This window comes from Tenrec ecaudatus, chromosome 3 (assembly GCF_050624435.1).
Source record: "Tenrec ecaudatus isolate mTenEca1 chromosome 3, mTenEca1.hap1, whole genome shotgun sequence".
In the NCBI taxonomy this organism is placed as follows: Eukaryota; Metazoa; Chordata; class Mammalia; order Afrosoricida; family Tenrecidae; genus Tenrec; species Tenrec ecaudatus.
In genome coordinates, this window is record NC_134532.1 from 219,009,275 (window position 1) to 219,030,344 (window position 21,070).

The following is a 21,070-nucleotide window of genomic DNA, read 5'->3' on the forward strand; positions in this document are numbered from 1 at the left end:
AGGAACGCTAAGAGGCAGCCCAGGAGGGCCATGCCACCAATAAAGCACAAAGCACCAAGAAAGCCCCTTGCCTGGCTGGATGGTTGGGAAGGGGGGCCTCGCAGGCCCAGAGGCCTGTCCAGCGCACAAGTTCATGGGGCACTGGCCTCGGGGGACGGGCCCAATCTGGGCTCTGATACCCTCCCTGAAATGCCTGTGGACAACTGGGCAGTGGGACTGGAACCCCCGAGTGTGCGGCGTCTCTCCACGGGAGGGAGGGTCTCCTGGGAGCCTGGAGCTGGGGGTGGAGGAGTGGGATAGCAGTGCCTTGTCCTGGCTGGGGGCTCATAGCCCAGCATGGGGACAGTCAGCTCAAGGCTTTGTGGCGTGTAGTGTCCAGGGTAGGGACACAGCCATGGGCCGCAAGGAGGTTTCCTGGCAGCAGCGACGGCTACCCTGGGCTGGAAAGTGGGTCCAGCTAGGCCAGGGTGGTGAGGATGGAGTTCCCCAGGGGCCCAAACTCCCCAGGGATGCCGGACCCAACCCTAACCGCCCGTCCTTTCTGCCACTTTCCTGGACATGTCCATCTGGGCCAGATTTGTCATAGAAGACTCAGCTGGGGTCACAGCCAGAGGGACCCCTACATTCACTCAGTCAAGGCTGGGGGCCTGGGGTGCTCATGTTCTCACTTGGGTCACCTGTTCCTCACTCCACCGTGTCCTACTCTGCGATGCCTACACCAAGGACCCTGGGAGGCTGACCCTCTCTGGGAGACCCTCCTCGGACATGTGGGGGGGCGAGTGATTTGGTGCAGCCTGGGAGCAGGGGGAGATGAGGGCTAGCGGATGGAGAAGGCTGTGGCCCCGGGGGCACTGGGACAAGCAAGGTGGCAGCAGGTCCTTCAGAAGGCAGTGGCCATCTGCCTCCAGGAAGTACTGTCCACAAATCCCATCTTGGCCGTGCCTTGTCGCCTGGCTACTCCAGGGAGGGGCCCGTGTAGGCACAGTTGGGTTTGGGACACGGGAATTCTGGGCATCTTGACCTCTTTGGTGGACTCCAGTGGGTCCTCCCTGTGGTCACAATTTGGTCCCCTCTATTCTGAAGGTCTTTTTTTAAAAAAATCATTTTATTAGGGGCTCATACAACTCTTATCACAATCCACACATACATCCATTGTGTCAAGCACATTTGTACATTTGTTGCCATCATCCCCAAAACATTTACTTTCTAGTTGAGCCCTTGGTATCACCTCATTCCCCGCCCCCGTGTCCCCTTTCACCCCTCCCTCATGAACTCTCAATAATTTATAAGATTATTATTATTTTGTCATGTCTTACACTGTCCAACGTCTCCCTTCACCCACTTTTCTGTTGTCCGTTCTCCAGAGAGGAGGTTCTATGCAGATCCTTGCAATTGGTTTCTCCTTTCTACCCCACCTTTGTTCCACCCTCCTGGTATCGGCATTCTCACCAGTTCCTATCTGTACCAGTGTACATCCTCTGGTCTAACCAGATTTGTAAGGTAGAATTGGGATCATGATAGTCGGGGGGGAGGAAGCATTTAGGAGCTAGAGGAAAGTTGTATGTTTCATCATTGCTCCACTGCACCCTGACTGGCTTGTCTCCTCCCTGAGACCTTTCAGTAAAGGGATGTCCAGTTGTCTACAGATGGGCTTTGGGTCTCCACTCCACACTTTTCCTCATTCACAATGATGTGATTTTTGTTCCATGATGCCTGATCCTTTCGACACCTCGTGATCACAGACTGGTGTGTTTCTACCATGTGGGCTTTGATGCTTCTCTGTTAGATGGCCGCTTGTTTACCTTATCCTGAACGCCTTTGAAAGTGTTTTCAGGGTGACTGCTGAGTTGGGGTACAGGGCAGTCACACCCACACATGAACCACCACCACCCCTGACCCATGCTCAGGCTTTTCCAGGCTTGGTCACTGGGTCACAGGGAATTCTTGACCACAGAGGAGCCATCAATTGCTGGGCTACTAACTGCAAGGTCAGTGGTTCAAACCTGCCCCTGCTCCTCCGGAGAAGATGAGGCTGCCCGCTTCCCTGAAGAATGACAGCCTCAGCAACCCCAGGTGGCCATTCTGCCTGTCCTATGGGGTCTCTTCCATGGTGGCAGTGGGTTCTGAGAGCACCGGAGTGTGTGAGGAAGAGACATCCATGCTGCAGCAATGGGGCCACAGGATCCGCATCACCCATCTCTGGCACAACCCCCACCACCCCAGACCTGCCTGTTCCACGCTATGGTGGGTCACCACTGGGCCTGCCTGCCCTGATGTCCAGTGGCTCTGAGAGCTCCCAGTGGCCAGTCCTGACCTCATAGTCACTTCACGTCTGTAGACAAGGAGCCAGTTGATGCCAGCGACTGCTTTGCCAGCGTCTTGGTTTATCATCTTCATCGAAGTTGGGAAAATGCCATAGTACCCCCAAAGCAGAGCTGGAAGGATCCTGGGGGTGGGGAAGGGGGGAACTTACAAATCAGATAGCTACACTTTAGCTTTCCATTGCTGTGGGGGTGCTGAGTAATTGTTTTCCTGAAAAGGGGGCGGTAGGCCAAGTAAGTGTGGGAACCTATGCATTACATCTCTAAGTAGGATTTCTGTTCCCCAGTTCAATCACCTGCACTGGCAGGGACACCAGTTATATGCATGCTGTTGTCAGGTGCTGGGGAGTCACCTCCAACTCAGCGGCCCCATGGCAGCCTGGGAGCCACAATAGAAGGCCACTCTGCCCTCCCGGTCCATGCCACTCTTAACTGTTGCCATGTTTGGGTCCATTGTGGCAGCCACAGTATCCATCCATCTTGCTCGTAGTCTTCTCCCTCTCCCTCCCTTTTTTAAAAACTGGCATTCGACTCTACTAAGCAGAATGTCTTTCTCCAGGGACCCATCTCTCCTGATGTCCATATGTGCATATGTGCATGCTCCTACTGCCGCCAAGCCAAGTCCATTCCGATTCGATTCATAGGACCAAACAGAACCCCCAGGGGTTCTGAGGAGCTGACTGCTTCAACTTGCTCCCCAAGATGAGCTGCTGGACCCGAACCACCGACGGCCTTCTCAGTAGCCCAGCACTTGACACCCTGCACCACCGGGCTCCTATGGGCATAGGAGCCCCTTTGAAGTCCTGCATCACCCTCCTTTGCTTTTTGCACCTTCTCTACTGCCTCTATTCCGCATGCTTAGTGCTACTTTTCTCCTCCCTGCTCCACCTTCCTTCAGCCAGTCCCCCACTGCTACCCTCTGAGAGCCAGACCAGTGCTAAGCGGGAGCAGACGTGAAGGAGACAGAACATGCTGTTTTATGAGTAAAACCAGTGACCTGGAGACATTTCCTCAAGCGGAAAGCCCACAGAGTTCCATCCAGAGCAATCATCCGTGCCCTCCTGGGGCTGGCGCCCTGCCTCTCCCTGGGCCTCAGTCTCCTGTGGAGCGTGCGAGCAGGGTGTCCTGCCACGGCACAGGATCCCTAGGGGGATATGGGGACTTAGATAGGACAATGGAGAAGGTGCTGGTCTGGACTCTGAAGATAGCTTCCAGGTCATTAACTTGCTGCCATCACACCTATTCCAACCCACGGTGGCCCTACAGTACAGCTGCCCCTTGGGTTTCAGAGGCGGTAACTCTTTACAGGAGCAGAGAACATCCGCGGCTGTGCGGTTGATGGTTTCAAACTGCAACCAACCCACTTTGGTTGCAATTCATTCTGACTCTGCAGAGGTGCCCCAGCATCAGGGCGTCCACCCCATCTGTGCGGTCTTATCAGGGCCCACAGGCCCCTCCTGCCCTGGCCCCACCCTGCCTGTCAGCCCTGCCCCCACACTCTGCTGGCCTACGGAGGGTAGCCAGCCCCTTCCTGCCTGAAATGAGGCCCGGTGGCCCCCAAACGAGGGCGTTTGGCTTGGGTGCACCTACTGACGCCCCAGGGCGACGGGGAGGCAGGCTTGCGTAGCCCATCAATCCCGTGGCTGCTTCAGTGACAGTCAGTAGATCTCAGCCCCAAATCCCAAAGTCGCCGCCCAATCGATTAGCTGGCTGGTCACCCCGGGAACCCTACGGCGGGAGGCGGAGACGTCCGCTTGGCCCCGCCTACAAGCCCCCGCCTCCACCAGGCCCCGCCCACCAGCCCCGCCTCTCTTCCGCCCCGCGCCACCGCCTGCAGCCAATGGCTGTGCGCGTTGCTCAGGGGGTTCTTGAGGCGGGAGACCAATGGGGCGGCGCGGCGTTGGGCTGCGGTGCTGCAGGCCGCACCCAGCCCGGCGGAGGGGGCGAGCGCTGAGGGGGCGGAGTGGCCGGCGGCTCCGGGGCGCGGGGCCGAGGTGCGCGCAGCGGGCAGGAGGCGGAGCCGGCCGGAGCGGAGCCCAAGAGCGAGCGGACGGGCGCGGCGGCCGCAGTGGGACTGAGCTCCGCGCGCTGCTTACGATTCGCCCTGAGGTGAGGCCCGCGCTGCGCTGGGACGGCCGAAAGGAGCGGGCGCCGGCGGGGCCTGGGGCGCGGAGAGGGCCCCCCCGCGAGGCAAGGCCGCGGGGCCGGTCTCCGGGCCCGAGGGGGCCGCGGAGGGGCCGGGCAGGCCGCCGGGGCTGGGCACCGAGGCAGCGAACGCCCCTCTGGCCTGCAGGCCAGCGACCCTAGGGCCGACTTCGCCGATCGGCGGGACGGCGTTCGCCCCCAAGGCGGGCCGCTGAACTCGGTGGTCAGGGCGCCGCCGCCTTTCGAGGAGGGGGCTGTTGGTGACCTTTGCCCTGCACCTGTCCTTTTAGCCATTTGTTGATCTTTCGTTTGCGGGGGACCGGGGTGGCACAGGGCGTCACCTTTCCAAACCACTGGCGCTCTTCCTCCGGGAATTCGGGGTCCAAGATATTTTGTCAGGGGACGTAGGTTCAGGTTTGTGCAATAAAATCCCCCACGAAACCCACCGCCGTCTGGGCTTCCGAGGGCCTTCTTTCTCGGCTGGAGCAGACGGCCTCGCCGTTGCCCTCGAACGCGGCGGGTGGGTTTGAACCCCCGCGGAGCCTGCTATGAAGTAGAATCTTTTGGGTTCGTCTGAAGTCGCCGTTGGCGTGACCCCACGATCCCGTGCCTAAGAAGACACACCGCAGCGCACGTTGTTGCCGAGAGATGTTTGCGTGTGTGCAAGAGGAATTTTGCATTCTTACCGAGGATGCGAGAGAAGGTGCTGCCCGGTGTCTTCGCCAAACGTGTGCGTGGGAGGCCTCCACTGAAACTAGACCTCGCGTGGAGCAGGCCCAGCAGGGGGGACATTGGACATTTCAGGCCCAGGGGGTGAGTTCTGCCACCATGGGGGTCTTTGCTTATGACCAAAGGGCTCAAGCCAAAAAGAAACTCAACTGCCACTGACCCATAGCGAACTGAGCACAACTGAGGAACCATGACTTTGTGGACAGCAGCGCCGAGACGCCAAATGCTAGCCGTTTAGAAGTTAATTTTTTCAAGCCCAAATTATAATAGTCTTGATTCTGACTATGGGGAAAGGTAGAATGCTGTGAACACCCCCCCCCAAAAAAAAGGAGGGGGTTGTGGTTTTTTTTGGTTTGTTTTTTTAAGGAAGTGGGTGGTTTTGACAGTGAAAGGTGCTTTGATGTGGTTCAGGGCGGGACAGCCGGTATGATTTGTCTGCTGATGGCTCAGTGCACGACGAAACCAAAGCCAGACTCGCTGCCATCGAGTCCATGCCGCCCCCAGCCACACTACAGAGCAGAGCTGCCCCTGTGAGTTTCAGAGATGGCAGTTTGAGGGGTGCAGAAAGCCTCATCTTTTTCAGGAGTTCGGCATGCTGGTGGGTCCAAACTGCTAATCATGTAACCAGCAGCCCAAGTAGCTTGCTCTGCCACCTGGGCTGCTTCACTGCAGGGGTCTAGAGTCTACCCAGCCTTCACCTTGTGGGCCTGTGTGTTTAATATTGTATTTAGATTTTGACATCACCTGCTAACAGGTGATGTTATTTTGTTTCTTTTTTTTTTTTGAGAAGTTTTACATTTTTTATTAGAAATCTTTTTCTTTTTTTTTTTTTTACATTTTATTAGGGGCTCATACAACTCTTATCACAATCCATACATATACATACATCAATTGTGTAAAGCACATCCGTACATTCTTTGCCCTAATCGTTTTCTTTTGTGTGTGTGTGTGTGTGTGTTATTGTTTGAAGTGAACTTGTTTGTCACAAGACTCCAAGTTCACTTCAGTTTCAGTTTCCTCCTTTTTTCTTTAAGCCCCTCAGACCACTGTTAGGTTTGAGGGCTAAGGAATCTGGAGGGGCCCTAATCATTTTCAAAGCATTTGCTCTCCACTTAAGCCCTTTGCATCAGGTCCTCTTTTTTTGTTGCTTTTCTTTTAATCATCAAAGGTTATTTGTTAGATGCTTATTAGTTTTTTATTCTTCTATGTAATCATTGAGTCAGAAAAATACAGAAATGGTTTTTTTAAGATAGTAGAGGATTTTTATTATATGAAACTTAGAGCTTAGAGTTTGAATTGCATTTTTACAATTTTTAAAAAACTTTTTACACGTGTATAACCAGACAGAATAGTATGTTCATATTTCTCCCACCCAGCTTCAATAGCAACTTACAGCCAATTTTGCTTCATCTGTAACCCCAAATCCCAGATGTCATATCATTTTAACTGTTAAATATTTCAATATGTGTATCCAAAAGATAAAAACTTTTAAAATACAAGTATCATCGTGTACACACACACACACACACACACACACACACACACACACGACTAATTCTTTAAGATCTTCAACTGCCCAGCCAAATTTCTTCAGTTGTCTCATAATTGTCTTCTTGAATCAGGTTCCAAATTCATTTCACATGTCTGGCCTGGATTTTAACCTGTAGAGTACCCTCCATCTTTTCTTTTCTCTTGCCATTTGTTTCCGGATGAAGCCCTGCGGCTCGGTGGGTGCAGCGTTCCACAGCCTGGTCTTATTCTGTGATGTGGTTTGCTCGACAATGCAGAATTTCTTATAGTTAGATCCAAAGGTGCATTCAGATTCAGGTTTGATTGATTTCTGGCAAGAGGATGTCATAGGTAAGTAGGCAGCTAAGGTCTTTCTTCTTATTAGCAGCCCTAATGAATAATGCCTAGAATCATCATTGTTGTCTCTGGACAATGTCGACAGTTTAGTTCCGTAACTTCTGTATTTACTAGCAGTGGTACTTAGATCAAGAGGCATTTCCCCTCAGCCACCAATTGTTGCCTTGGAGTGTAGCCCAAATGGGAAAGGGCAAATGCTTCATTTCCCTCTCCTTTACCCGGTTCAAAATAATGGAGTTGCTTCCCTAGCAGTCTTCAGAAGTAAGTTGTATGTATGTGTTTTTGTAGTTATCAACTCGATTGAATCGATTTGTTGTGCTTCAGTCCATTGTCTATGTTTTTCTAATGGGTGGTGAGCTGGTCCCTGCCTTGTCCAACAGGAGTCTGTTCACATGGGCTCCCGCAGCCTTTTGACACACTCTCAAAGTGTTTGATGACACACAGTCTCTACCAGACTCATTTTTCCACATTTTTTGTGTTAATCATTTCTCCAAGGAGACTTGATTTTTCTTCAGTGGAAAACAGTATTTAGAAACCATCATCTGGACACAGGGTGCTCTTTGCCCTTGGGTGGATTCTTCTTTCTCACCCTTTCAGTGCACAGACATTCCACCTTAAACCCAAGAGTAAGGCATTTTACATAGCCATCTTGATTTTTCACCTTTATCTTTTTTCTTTCAAACTAAACAGATTGGTTCTAATTACTAATCGTTTTAGCCCACTTTGCATGCCTCAATCCCTGAAGGATGATGCAACCTCTACCACCAGCCTCTACCACCAACCAGTGAAAACTGCTTGAGAGCATTGTTTGCCTCCTAAAGGAAGGAGCCCTAGAGGCTACTGGTTATATGTTGGGCTGCAGTCTACATGGTCAGCAGGTTTAAACCAGCAGCTGCACCCTGGGAGTAAGATGGGGCTTTCTACTCCTATAAACAGCTGTAGGCTCAGAAACAGTGTCAGTTCTCCCCTGTCCTGTAGGGTCATCATGAGTTTTCATCGACTCTATAGCAGTCAGCTTGAGAGGAGAACTTCAAGGTCAGTGGTTCAAACACCAGCTGCTCTGAGGGACAACATTGAGGCTAGCTGTTCCTGAGAAATTTTACGAAACTTCAGAAACCCTATAGAGTGATGCTTTGAACTGGAATCAACTTCCAGTTTTAAACTAAGGATACGTAGTCAATTTACTGTATTTTATAGTCTCTTGGAATAGTTCCTTGGTGTTTTTGCTATCCCTGAGCACAGTGTGCCTTGCTTCATAGTCAGTGGGAGCTGGCCCATGGGCTCCCAGGGGTGCAGTACTCCTTTTATTTATTATTCTCCCCTGGTGATTTTAGAGGCCCTAAACCCAGAGAGGAGGAGACTTCAGAATGTTCACGGGAAAATGAAACTCAAAGTAATGGAAGCCTGTGAACTTTGGAAGCTGCTTGGTATTGCTCATTCCTTCTTGTAGCTCCTGATGGTGCTTCTTTATGGGGCAGTACCATGTTGTTGTTGTTTGTATGGTGTTTGTTTTTAACAAGATAGGACTGCGTGTTAATGGAAGTTTAACTCAAAGATCGGCTAATGTGATTTTCTCCCCTGGTTCTGTGGTTTGGTGAGAATTTTCTATTGCATTCTTGCTACGTTCCACAGCTGGAGGCGAGTGCTCCTGCATTGTGCTGGGACACTGCCCTGCTGCAGTCTGTGCCCTGCAGTGGGATGCTGGTCCTCTCTTCTGTTGCCTGGACATTAGCAGCCCCAGAGGCACAGACCTCAGTTTGCCCTGGTCTCTCTTTAAAATGGTGACTATTTCTGCCCCTCTGCCAGAGTGAGAGTTTTTGATGGGTTCTAGCTGTGTCCTTTCTAGTTAGTATTCAGCATAACATCGGAAGTTCATTATTATTATTAACTAGCTTGTTAATAATACATCTCAGCCTTCTCCTTCTCGTGCTTTTACCCATTATCTATATGAATATTCACTGGCTCTGAAACATTTAGACTTTAAACCCTAAAATAACCCCGAGTTAAACCTGAGTGTAAGTATGTGACAAAGAGTGCCTGTGGCCCCGGTCATTAGTGCTGTCACCCTCATGTCAGTCTTGCCCTATCTTCACTTCACTACCCGGGACTGGGCAGCCAGCCTCTCCCTTGGGTCTAGCGCCGTTCTCCCCCCACCAACCAGGCTGATTTACATGAACCAGAAATTAGGTCAGGTTGTACCCTACTTACAGTAAAGCCTGGGCTTCTTACTGTGATCCCTAAGCCTCTACACCCCTTGACTCTCCTGGCTTCTCTGTGCTGTGCTCACAGTGGTCTCCTGATTCGGTTTTCAGTGGTTTTCTGGATCAGGCTTACAGTGGTCTCCATGGCTGGGCCAAGAGCTTCCCCCTCCAGTTAGTTGCCCAGCACAGTCTACACCACTATGCATGGCCTGCCCCGTCCATGTAAGCAGGCCCTTGTTTCAGATGCCCCTGAAAGAGCCCTGACTGATGGTTCTGGGTGCTCTTGTGTGCTCTTGTCCCAAGAACAATGTCCCATAGGCAGAGACTGTGCACTCAGTGGGTGCTGCTGTGTTCTTGCTGGAATGAGGCCTCTGAGTCGTAGGTGAGCCAGGTCCCAGCCCTGCCTCAGCGGGCCACCCTTCTGAGGGGGCCACCGCCCACACCTTCAGTCTTCACCTCTCACCCTCACCTCTTAGTAGGCTTTGGCTTCAGCTTCCCACTGCTGTCTGAGCACGATCACCTGGCCCATAGCAGATACCCAGCAAGTGACTGTGGCCTGGATGGACAATTTCCAATTTCATCTCTTACAGCTGGGGAAGCTAACTCATACCTCCGGAAGCATGGTGATGGCCAAGACCCTGTCAGGGAAAGGAGAGCAAGCAGGGAAGGTCAGAACGGTGCTTGGTGCTGTTAGCTCCAGAGGTGCTAAGGCTGAGTGCGGGAGCAGGACAAACTATGTCCTATAAAGGCCGAAGGGGAGAATTTTCATATTCTTTGGCTTTTGGCCACTATGTTTTCTGTCATGGGTTAAAAAGGCACATGCACAAAGAGGAAGTGCCTCACTCCTCAGTCTGCTGACTCTCACCCTGGGCCAGGTAATCCGAAGGTGACTCCTGGCTTAGAACCGCTGCCCTGTTACCTTGCCTTTAGGCTGCTGCCCCCACCTCCCACTCCCCAGCTGCCAAGGTTGCAGTTGATGTGGGGTACTGCCCTTGTTGGGGACAGGTGTCATGGTGAGTGGCTCTGGACTTCCCAACCTTGATATTTGTCACTTTCACTGTTTAAATGAATGATTGCCAAAAAATAAACACCCCAAACTCAACTTCATAGCGTCAGTTCTGACTCATAGCAACCCTGTAGGACTGTCCTTGTATGTTTCTGAGGCTGGACATCTTTAAAGAAACAAAACTTGACCCATCTCCCAGAACCAATGGTGGGTTGAAACCCCCGAACTTGTGGTTAGCAGCTGCCCAGGGTGTAAACCGCCTCGCTCGCTGCCAGAGCAGCTTTGCTTTTTCATTAGCACATGGCATTTCCAAAGCTCAGCTTAACACCGCCTGGTTAAGTTCCTTATGCCCGTCGTTGGGTTTTTAGGTGTAATTGCATTCCATCCATTTCATGTCCTGCTAGGTAGGTACTTTGCAGAGGGAAGAAAAAACGGGAGGAAGTGTTTGTCGAAGTTCACACAACCAGGAGTTGGTGGCGCTGGGATTCACGTGGGGGTACCTGACTCTTGACTGGCTCCTATTCCCCGCTGTGTCCCCACCCTTGATTGTTAGCAGGCAGGTTAGGTCTCCCTCCCAGAACAGGAGCGCTGGGCCACTCGGTTTTCTACTTAATGTCCAGAAATCACACACGTTGCCTGCCAGCTTCTTGCACTGTGGTTTGTTTTGGTGTGATGCTGGAAACTACCAGCAGGGTCACCCATGGTGGACAGGTTTCCGTAGAGCTTCCAGCTTGAGACACACGAGGAAGACAGGCCTAGTGATTTATTATCTACTTCCGAAGAGTCGTGCATGAGAACACAGCAGAACATTGTGTGGTGCACCTGTGCTAGACATGTCGTCAGGAGGACAGAGGATTGATAATGTGGAAGGCCAGTGGCGGCTGTGAGACCCCTGAGGAGATGAACTGGCACAGTAGCTGTCGCATAGACTCAGACTAAACAATGGTTCAAGAGCAGGCAGCATTGTGCCCTGTTGCACTCTGTGCCACCATGAGCAGGCTTGGTCACAGTTGCCAGCCTGCCTGCCTGCCTGCTGAACTCCTTTTAAAAGCTTCATTGTGAGAGGCATCATCCACGAGAGGTTATGGAAAGAGGTGTGACCCATCTGGCCTCAGAGCCGTGTCGGCTGTGTTTCTGTAAAGGGCCCGATGGTAACTGTTCTAGACCAGGCTGATGTCCTCCATTGCAGCTACTCTGCTCTGCCATCGTTTCGTAAAAACCCTAAACCCAACCACATCGCGTGGGCTCGGATTCCTGAGAGGCTGTGCAGCTTTATTGGAGCAGGCAGCTTCATCCTTCTCCAGTGTATCAGCTAGCTAGTGAGTTTGCATTTCCGGCCTTGCAGTTACCCGTTCAGTGCCTACTCAGCAACACTGCCAGGGCTCTTTAGGCAGAATTGGCCATAGATAATACAGAAGTGCATAAACATACTATGTTTCCATCAAGCTCCATTTAGAAATGTGGAAATTTAAATTCCTTTTTATGTATGCTATATTGTTATTCTTTGGATGTTTTCTTCAACCTTCCAACTTAAAAAGCCCTTCTTAGCTGCATGCCTTGTAAGAGTTGCCAGTTGCCTGGCTCTGACCTAGGGGCTGTAGTTTTCTAAACTCTATCCTAGTACTTCTGGATGTCATCATCAGATAGAGGAAGACAGGCTTCTGGGACTGCACATGCTTGTGCCCACATGGCTTGACATGGAAGAGCCTTACAAAAAGAAAACTCAGAGAAACCAAACCCGAATTGATGCCAACTCATAGCCACCAAGTAAGATAGGGTAGAACTGCCCCCATGGGTTTCTGACCAGGGCACTCTTTACCAGCGCAGAGAGCGGCTGGTGTTTTCTAACTGCTGACCTTGGGGATTGAAGTTCGCCCAGTGTGTAACCACTGCCCCACCAGGGCTGCTGACCCCAAACTCTGTGTTGGACTGCCTTGTCCAGATCATCAAAATGTGTTGTTGTTGTAGGTGCTGTCCGTTCGCCTCTGACTCACAGCAGCCCTACGCTGCCACGTCCTGTGCCATCCTCACAGCTGTTGATAGATAGGAGCTCATTGATGCAGCCACTGTTCATCAGTCCATCTTGTCGAAGGTGTCCTCCTTTTCAGTGCCCTGCTACATTACCAAGCACGATGCCCTTCTCCAGGGATTGGTCTCTCCTGATAACATGTCCAAAGTACACGAGACAAAGTCTCACCATCTTCATCTTTGTAACATTCTGGTTATCCATCTTTCAAGACAGATTTGTTGGTTCTTTTGGCAGTCCACGACACTTTCAGTGTTCCTGACCAGCACCATCATTCAAATGCATTGAGTCTTCCGTCTTCCTTATATAGCATCTTGGCTTTTCAACACCTTCAAGAGGTTGTGTGCAGCAGATTTACCCAATGCCATGTGTCCTTTCATATCTTGACTGCTGTAGCCTTGAGCATTGATTATGGATTCAAGCAAAACAAGATCCTTGACAGGATCAGGTATCACAAGATCAAAAACAAGCAATCACTGTATATACTTGAGCATAAGCCGGCCCGAATAGCAGCCGAGGCACCTAATTTTTCCACAAAAATGACATTAAAAGTGTGCTGCAAAACTCAGCTTATACTCAAGCATATATAGTATATCGATGTGCAGGAGAGGGGTCAGAGTGGAGACCCAAAGCCCATCTGTAGACAATTGGATGTCCCCTCATAGAAGGGTCACACGGAATGGACGATTTGATTCAGCCAGGGTACAGTTTAGCACCGATGAAACACACAACATTCCTCTGGTTCTTTAATGTCGTCCCCCTACTTCTCATCATGCCCCCATTTTTACCTCACAAATCCTGCTAGACTGGAATGTATATATTGGTACAGATAAGAGCTTTGGATACACAAAAGCCAGGACAGATAAACCTCTCAGAAACAGTAATGGGAATCGTGATACCATGAGAGGTGGGGTGGGGGGAGAAAAGGAGAACTGATAGCAATGACAGATGAACAACAGAAACGTGGGTGAAGGGATCCAGCAGACGGTGTAAGGTAGGGGAGAAGTGTGTGTGTGTGTGTGTGTGTGTGTGTGTGTGTGTGGTGAGTGATCTGTGTGTGTGTGTGTGTGGTGAGTGATCTGTGTGTGTGTGTGTGTGTGTGTGTGTGTGGTGAGTGATCTGTGTGTGTGTGTGTGTGTGTGTGTGTGTGTGTGGTGAGTGATCTGTGTGTGTGTGTGTGTGGTGAGTGATCTGTGTGTGTGTGTGTGTGTGTGTGTGTGTGTGTGTGTGTGTGGTGAGTGATCTGTGTGTGTGTGTGTGTGTGTGTGGTGAGTGATCTGTGTGTGTGTGTGTGGGGGGTGAGTGATCTGTGTGTGTGTGTGTGTGTGTGTGGTGAGTGATCTGTGTGTGTGTGTGTGTGTGTGTGGTGAGTGATCTGTGTGTGTGTGTGTGAGTGTGTGTGTGTGGTGAGTGATCTGTGTGTGTGTGTGTGTGTGTGTGTGTGTGTGTGGTGAGTGATCTGATCGGACCCAAACCCTGGCACTCTTAGATAGCAATGTAAGTTCCCTGGAAGGGAATGTGTCGAGATGGCTGACTTTGACGCCTAGAAGGCTGCAGCCCCAGATTCTGGCTCCACTCCTTCCTTCCTCCTTATCCCTCCAGCCCTATGCCTCTCAGCCCCTTGGGTCAGTCCCTGCCTCTGCCGACCTTGGGACTTCGCTGTACCAGGAAGTGCCCAGAGGCACCCAGTTTGCCTGTGAGCCTCTGTGTGAAGGCACTTGCTCTGTGCAGTTGCAGGCTGCTCTCCTGGTTCCTCTGCCATCGCCACTTCCTGCCATCTGCTCTCCTCACTTCCTTCCGCCAAGTCTCTCCATTGGCTCACTTTAGGAGGTTAGAGATACAAATCTAGGGCACTTGCTCTCAGGGAAGGCTCTCCCTGTTGTCTCTGGAGCAAGGTCCTTGCTTCTTTTCAGCATCTGTGTGCCTTGTGCCCTCTGGAGAGCCCCAGTGCACGTTGGCATCCATCGTCTCCTGGGTGTATGAGGTTCCCAGCACAGGGAACCTGGGTCTGAAGACTTGCTCTGCTCCCAGCTCGCTTTCTGCATGGTACCGAGGTCCTTCTCTCTCTGCTGGCCTCTCTCTTCATTTTCCTCTTGTGAGATAAGTGGTGACGCAGCCACACCCCAGAGAAACTCCCCTTATGTTGCACCAGGGCTGTGACCTGGGTCAGGGTGTTACATCCCACCCTAATCCTCTTAGAATGGATCGGCTGATCACCTCAGGTCACATAATTGGGGTGGGGGGGGCGTGATTGCATCATAACATACTGCCAGATGACATCCCTGCATAACTGCCAAACTGCAAGTCACAGACTGGGGACACATGCGGTTCTGCTGGAACTGTCAGGACTCTAAAAACGTTGGCCCACTCTGCTTCCTTACAGTCTGCTGGTGCCTTGTTAGCTCTGTTCTTCTGCATGCAACGTTTCATCTTCTTCCGGGCTGCTCTTAAGAGTTTTCTCTACCACTGGATCTAAGCATTTTGCTTTGACATTTTCTTAACGTTTTTGTTTTGGGGGCTACTGGAGCTTACTGGATTTCTGTGTTAATAGTTTTGTGTGTTTTTTTAAGTCAGAGTAGGAACCATTTTAGCCGTGATTCTGTTTCCTCCACGTCTTCTCCTTTGAGGACTCCATCGTGTAATGGGACCGTCGGGATGTGTCCATGGATCCCAAGCTTTAGCTTATTTCCTGGAAGTGTTCTTCGCCATTAGGTTTTGGCTGGTTTGTGTTGCTCACTTGATGTGATTTTCATCTTATACATTGTAGCTTTCATGTGCAGAAGTTCTATTTGCGTCTTCTTCCACCTCTCACAGATTGTGCACATATGGAATGCATTTTACTGTTTTCATGATCCTGTGAGCTCATTTTAACATCTCTCAGTTCTGGGTTGAGATTGATTGATTGATGTTCTTCAGCTGTGTTTTCTTCTCCTGTTGCTTGGTCTGGAAATCTTTGATTGGATTCCAGGCACTTTAAGACACTTTACAGTGTTTGGTTTCTAGGTTGTTTTTCTTATTGTTTATTTTTCCTTAACTATGAGTCAGAACTGCCTTTGATAGCAGTGCGTTATTATGATTATTATTTTTAATCAGTACTGTTAAGCTCTGTTCTGCATGTGTGAGGAAACTCCCCACGGCAGAGAACAGCGAGCCGTCTGACCGGATGAGAGGAAGGTGTGCTGGGCGATAATGCAGGTCTGGGAAGAGTGGCTGGGACACACGACATCCCGGAACCTCAGGACTCATGCATAGGACAGTGGGTGGAGCACACAGAGAGGGCTTCCTCTACCAAGTATCAGTTCCTGTTTACCTTCTAAAACGCAGACCTCCAAGAGTCAGCCTTTTCCCAGATTGGATGACAACCCAAAGCAGAGCTCAAGGGTATGCACCGAGTGGACTACAGCTAGAGTCACGGCCCTGGGAATGCTCAGAGCACTAGTTGAGGGACTGGTCTTAGAATATTATAAACATGGGTCCGAATCCAGCAGCATCTTATGACAAGACATTGGGAGGAGAGGCAGCAGCTTAATGTCTTCTAAGAGATGGAAGATGCCCACTGCTTAGACTTCACCGATGGACCTTTGCATCCTTTGGCTTTCTCGCTCCTCTTCGCAGCCCCTTGCTCCCTATCCAGTAACCAGCTCCTGTCAAGTCACTCCCACTCATGGCTGCCGTGTGTGTCTACTTTGTTCCATTGCACTTCCAAGACGGCAGCTGGTGGCCAGGCCTTTTCCCCAAGGCTCTGCTTGGTGGCTATGAACTGCCAACCTTTTAGTTATTAGTAGAGCACTTAACCATTGGCAGCAGGTGGGGCCTGCGAGCTCCTCTGTGTTTCCCTGTCAGGATCTGCATGGGCTCCTCCACATTGCCAGCCCTGTCTGTCTGAGCAGCACAGAGCACTTACTGGATGAAGCAGACTGCCCCATCTTTCTCCCTTGGAGCAGCTGGGGAATTTCAACAGGTGACTCTAGGCATAGCAAACGAGTGCTTAGCCATCAGCACTCCTTGATTTGTTGACAATCATTTGAAAAGGCATCGTGGTGATAGTTGTACAACATGTAGAGTATGCATATAAAGGCTCTGTCAAAATGTCCTCTCACATACTTTTCAGAGGAACAGCTCTCAGACACAGTGTTGTGCATCGTCTGTCCTCACAACAGTTGCCCAGAAGGTCCTTCTGGAATAAATAAAGCTCCAGGGGCAAAGTGGATTTAACTGACTACCCTTCATTCTTTTAACTCAAGTGTTCTGCCTGTTCAAGGTCACAACAAGCATTAACTATTACACAGTTGTGTAATAGTTTAATGTTGCACTCTGTTATTTCAAGGACATCGATGCCAGGTGTCACAGTGGGTCAAGCTTGAGGCTGTTACCTGGATTGTCAGCTAGCTGGTGGAGCCCACCAGCTGCTGGAGGGGAGGGGAGGGGGATGGCCCACAGCTTCTGTGAAGACCTAGGGCCTTGGAAACCCAATGGGGCAGCATTGCTTCGTTTTGTTTTGTTAACCTCATCTTTACTAACCCTCTGCTCAGCCAGCTGTGAAATCCTGTCTTACATTTGGTCTTTTCCCCGTGATGTGGTCAAAGTAAGCGAGCCAAAGTCCTTCTGGCTTCATTTCTGAGAAGCACTCTGATTGTGCTTCTTCTTAGACCTGTTTGTTCTTCTGGCAGCCGCAGTGCAATCAGAGTTCTGCGTCAGTGCATGTGCGTCTTCCCTTCCCTCTTCCTAATCGCAGGGCGTGATTGGAGAGACCCTGGCTCCGGTCTGGTGCATCATAGTCACTCACCTGAGAGCTTTGCTTTTCAGAACTTGAATTTTGGGACAGATTTGCCCAGTGCAGTATATCATTTCACATGTCTTGACTTCTGCTTCCAGGAATGTTGGTAGTTGATCCAAGTGGAATGAAATCATCAACAACTTCAATTTCTCCTTCTTTTGTCCTGATGTTTGCTAGTCCATTTGTGAAGGTGTTCTGTTTTTCCATGTTCAGGCATGATTAGAATTCAGTATCTAGAATATAAAGAGAACAGCTGCAGCTTAACAGCAACAAGACAGCCAGCTGGGGAAAGACTTTCAATGGACGATTTTCCAAAGAAGATGTTGAAATAGCCAATAAGCACACGCAAAGATGCTCAGTGTCATGAGTCATTACGAAAATGTAAATCAGAACCACAGTGAGATCCCCTTCATGCCCACCAGGAAGGCTATTGTTAGAAAAATGAAAAACAGCAAATCTTGGAAGGATGCAGAGAAAGTAGGACCCTGGTCCATTACTAGTGGGGTATAAAATGGCTCAACTCTAAGGAAAACAATGTGATAGTGCTTCCAAAGGCAACATACTGCCTTGTGACCCAGCCATTTCCCTGCTAGGGGCCCACCCCAGAGACCTGAAGGCAGGGACTTCAGCAGATGCTTGTACAGCAGTGTTCCCTGCAACATTATTCACCACAGCCCAAAGGGAGAAGCAACCCAGAGGCCAGTCTTTGGATGAATGGATAAAATGTGGTTTGTGCAAACAATACAATATTCTTGAGCCATAAAGAGAAAGGAGGTGCTGAGATGTGCTATGACATGGACGAACCTTGGCAGCATGCTGAGTGGAGTCAGTCAGGCACACAAGGACAGTAGCTACGTGACCCCCAGTATATGACAACCAAAAATACAAGTGCATCCAGAGAAACAGTTTTGTACTTTTTACACACTAACTGCGGTGATGCTGGTAGGGGCAGGACTTGAGGGTGGAGAACGAATATTTTATGTTGGGCTGTCAGAGTAGGAGGCAACCTTTGGTCAGAGATGCATCTAAGGGAAAGTTCGGCTAGGGGTAGAAATTCCCCCATCTCTTTGCATGGTTGCTTGCTGCCTGCTTGAGTTACTGGCCGTTCTTGTCCCCGCTGATGCTTGAATGACGGCAGTGTTATCTAAGGTTTCAGGCAGAGGGGAGGGCTGGGCCTGCAGCTTAGAGCTTGGAGAGTGGACTCCCTTTGGACTGCGTGTCTGCTGAGGGAAGGGATGTGATGTTCATCCAGGTATCTTGCAGGAACGCACTGAGCCCCTCTTCTCAGGCCCGCCCCCCTTAGCTGGGCTGAGCATCCTGCTTCATGCCAGGACCACCAGGGTCGCCGCTGTGCAACAGGGACAGGTGAGCCTGTTTAATGGATTGTTTTGAAAAATGGGGAATTTATTCAGGGAAGTATTTCTTTTCCAGCTTTTAGTTGGGATGAGCATTTTAATGTTCTTTGTCTCCTGTTAGTAAGTGAAAAGAGTAGCTTGGAAGAGAGGGAGTCAGTGTACCAGGTCCAGTGCAGCGCAGTGGGTGGGCAAAGGTCCCAAGCACACAGGCTCTGCACCTGCACCTGCACCTGCTGGGCCCCTGACTTGTCAGGTCAGATAGCCAGGGGGCCAGAGAGAGTGGCCGCAAAGGGTGTCCTTGTGGGGGCATGGAGGGACAGGCAGCTGTGCCCCAGCCACACAGGTCATGGAGCCTTCTCAGAGCATTCGCTCCCAGCCACGCAGATCATGCTTATTTTACAAAGTCAAACCGTGCTCTCTCAGTACGGCTCATGTTTTCTTAGTGAATCCTTCCCATTTTGACTACTTCATTGTGAGCTAGGCAGCTGGCTCAGGAGAACGGGGCTCCTGCTGACTAGACTAGGTAGGGAAAGTACCTAAAATATCTTTGCTGTAAAATGAGTTATTTGTCCTTTATTTCCACTCTTAAGGCCACAGACCCCAGATTCAATTGTGCTTTGAAACCAGCCACAGCCTCACCCTCATTCTCAGTAAATATCCAGACTTTGACCCGATCCGGGTGGTGCCTCTGTATGATGTCCAATTTTCTCCCAGGGGAGGTGATGGAAGGTGAACCTTGGATCATCGGGACGTATGTAGCTGTGGGAATTGTATTTAGGGTTAGGAAAGAAATGTCATATATGAGAGGGCTGCAAAAACTTGAAAATGGAATTAAAAGATAATGGAGATTTCCAGTAACTTTTGAGGCCCCTGTATTGTAATAACTATATCAATATAATGTATATGGAGCCCTGTGCACAGTGATTGGGTACTCATCTGGTAACTGTAAGGTCAGTGGTTCAAACCCACAAGCTGCCCCTCGTGAGAAAGAGGTGTTCGTGGGGTCTGTAAAGATTGTAGCCATGGAAACCCTTTGGGCATCCCTGCCCTGTCCTATGGGGACACAGTGCGTTAGAATCCACTCTGTGGCTGGGTGTGTGCATGTTTCCTCATTATCCTCCTCATAGTGGGGGCTACAGATGGGCTCACTCTCTTCTTTCTCCAACCCCTAAATGGTTGTCACTGTTCCTGTCTTCATCTGTGGTCCAGGGATGTGTGTTTCTCTGTAAGCTTTTCTTTAGACCGGTCAGCAGTTTTCATGTACAATGTTTTTTTATTTAAGTAGATTTAAATTTCCATTTGTGATTCTTCTCTGGTCTATAAATTATTTAGAAGTATATTTTGAGATATCCATGCCTATACATTTAATTTAAATGAGTATATATGTGTTATAGAAATATAAAATTCCATGTACATATGTACCTATATATGGGAATTTTAAAAAATTATGGTAAAATCCTATTCATTGCCTTTCACTTCTATTTTCCCACAAGTTTTTGAAGTCCCATCATTAAGATTATATATTATATAACATATAAATGAAGTCCCGGTCGGTAAATGCATATTGTGTGCATGTGTGTGTATATACATAAAATATATTATTGACTTCCATTCAAGTTGTTTTGTACCAAGGACATGGTTTGTTTGTTACTGATTCTCTGAGACTTGTTGAGATATGGTAAATGTGCATAGAGATTTTGTGTGCTGCAACAGAGTGGAGGGAGGTATGGAACCTGGGGAGGAATTGTGGGACTCAGGGGCACCTTTAGTGGAAGCCCTCATCTCTACCAGAGGACCGTGCGGATGCATGGGAGCTAGTCAGACCAAGAAGATTCATGTGGGAAGCCAAGGCCAACTAATTGCAGAAAGGAGGAACTTGGCCTCCCTCCCTTCTGCAGTCACTGAAGAAGGCAAGGCCAGGCTGGGAACGGCAAGCCCAGCAAGTGGAACCCACCCTCCGCTCTCCCCAGGGAAAACAACAACCTTGAGCTGAAATCCACGCAGGCCTGTGGGTCTGGTCTGTGCAGTAAGGCTCAGGAAAGTGTGGGTGTGAGGGGGTTTCAGAGTTGGTGGAACGAAGCAATGAAGACAATGGCTTTTCTCCATTTGAAGCCCCCTCGGATATGTAACAATCTACCTTGGTGATTGCTTTATTCTTTTTTTTTTTTTCATGTTTGAAATGAACTTGTATGTCTCTACAAAGCACAAGACCACTTCAGTTTTCCTGTTTCTCTTTTTCAGCTACTCAGACCGACATTTAGATCTGAGAGGTAGTCTGGAGGGCTTTTTAAGGCTGTGAACCGTCACTCTATTTGTTAGAAACAAACAAACAACTATTTAGGTTTTTAAAGAAAAGCACTCTGTATTGTACAGCCCATCCCATCAAATTAGATCAGTAACAATATCCCGTCAACCCCCCATACAGGTCCTTCTCTGTCTTTCGTTTTCACCTCCCTCCCTCCCTCCCTCATACTGTCCTTTTTCCTCCCCATTCCCTTCCTGACCCTGACCTTCTCCGAGTCTTCAGTCTCATCCTTTGGTATGAAAACCACTTTTCTTTGGTTTTCCTTATAAGAATGAAGTCATTAAATATTGGTCTTTATGAGTTTAACTAACTTTGCTAAGCGTAATGTTCTCTATTTCT

At 49.7% G+C, this 21,070-nt stretch overlaps 1 protein-coding gene across 8 annotated transcripts in view; it reads left to right on the forward strand.

Annotated features, from left to right (window-relative positions):
• The first annotated feature begins 4,269 nt into the window (after nucleotides 1–4,269).
• Nucleotides 4,270–21,070, forward strand: part of ADD1 (adducin 1) — a 55,890-nt gene continuing 39,089 nt past the window's right edge. For all 8 annotated transcript variants that reach the window (XM_075544623.1, XM_075544624.1, XM_075544625.1 and 5 more), the window contains exon 1: nucleotides 4,270–4,430. The gene's annotated coding sequence lies outside the window, so the exon portion shown is untranslated. The remainder of the gene's footprint in view (nucleotides 4,431–21,070) is intronic.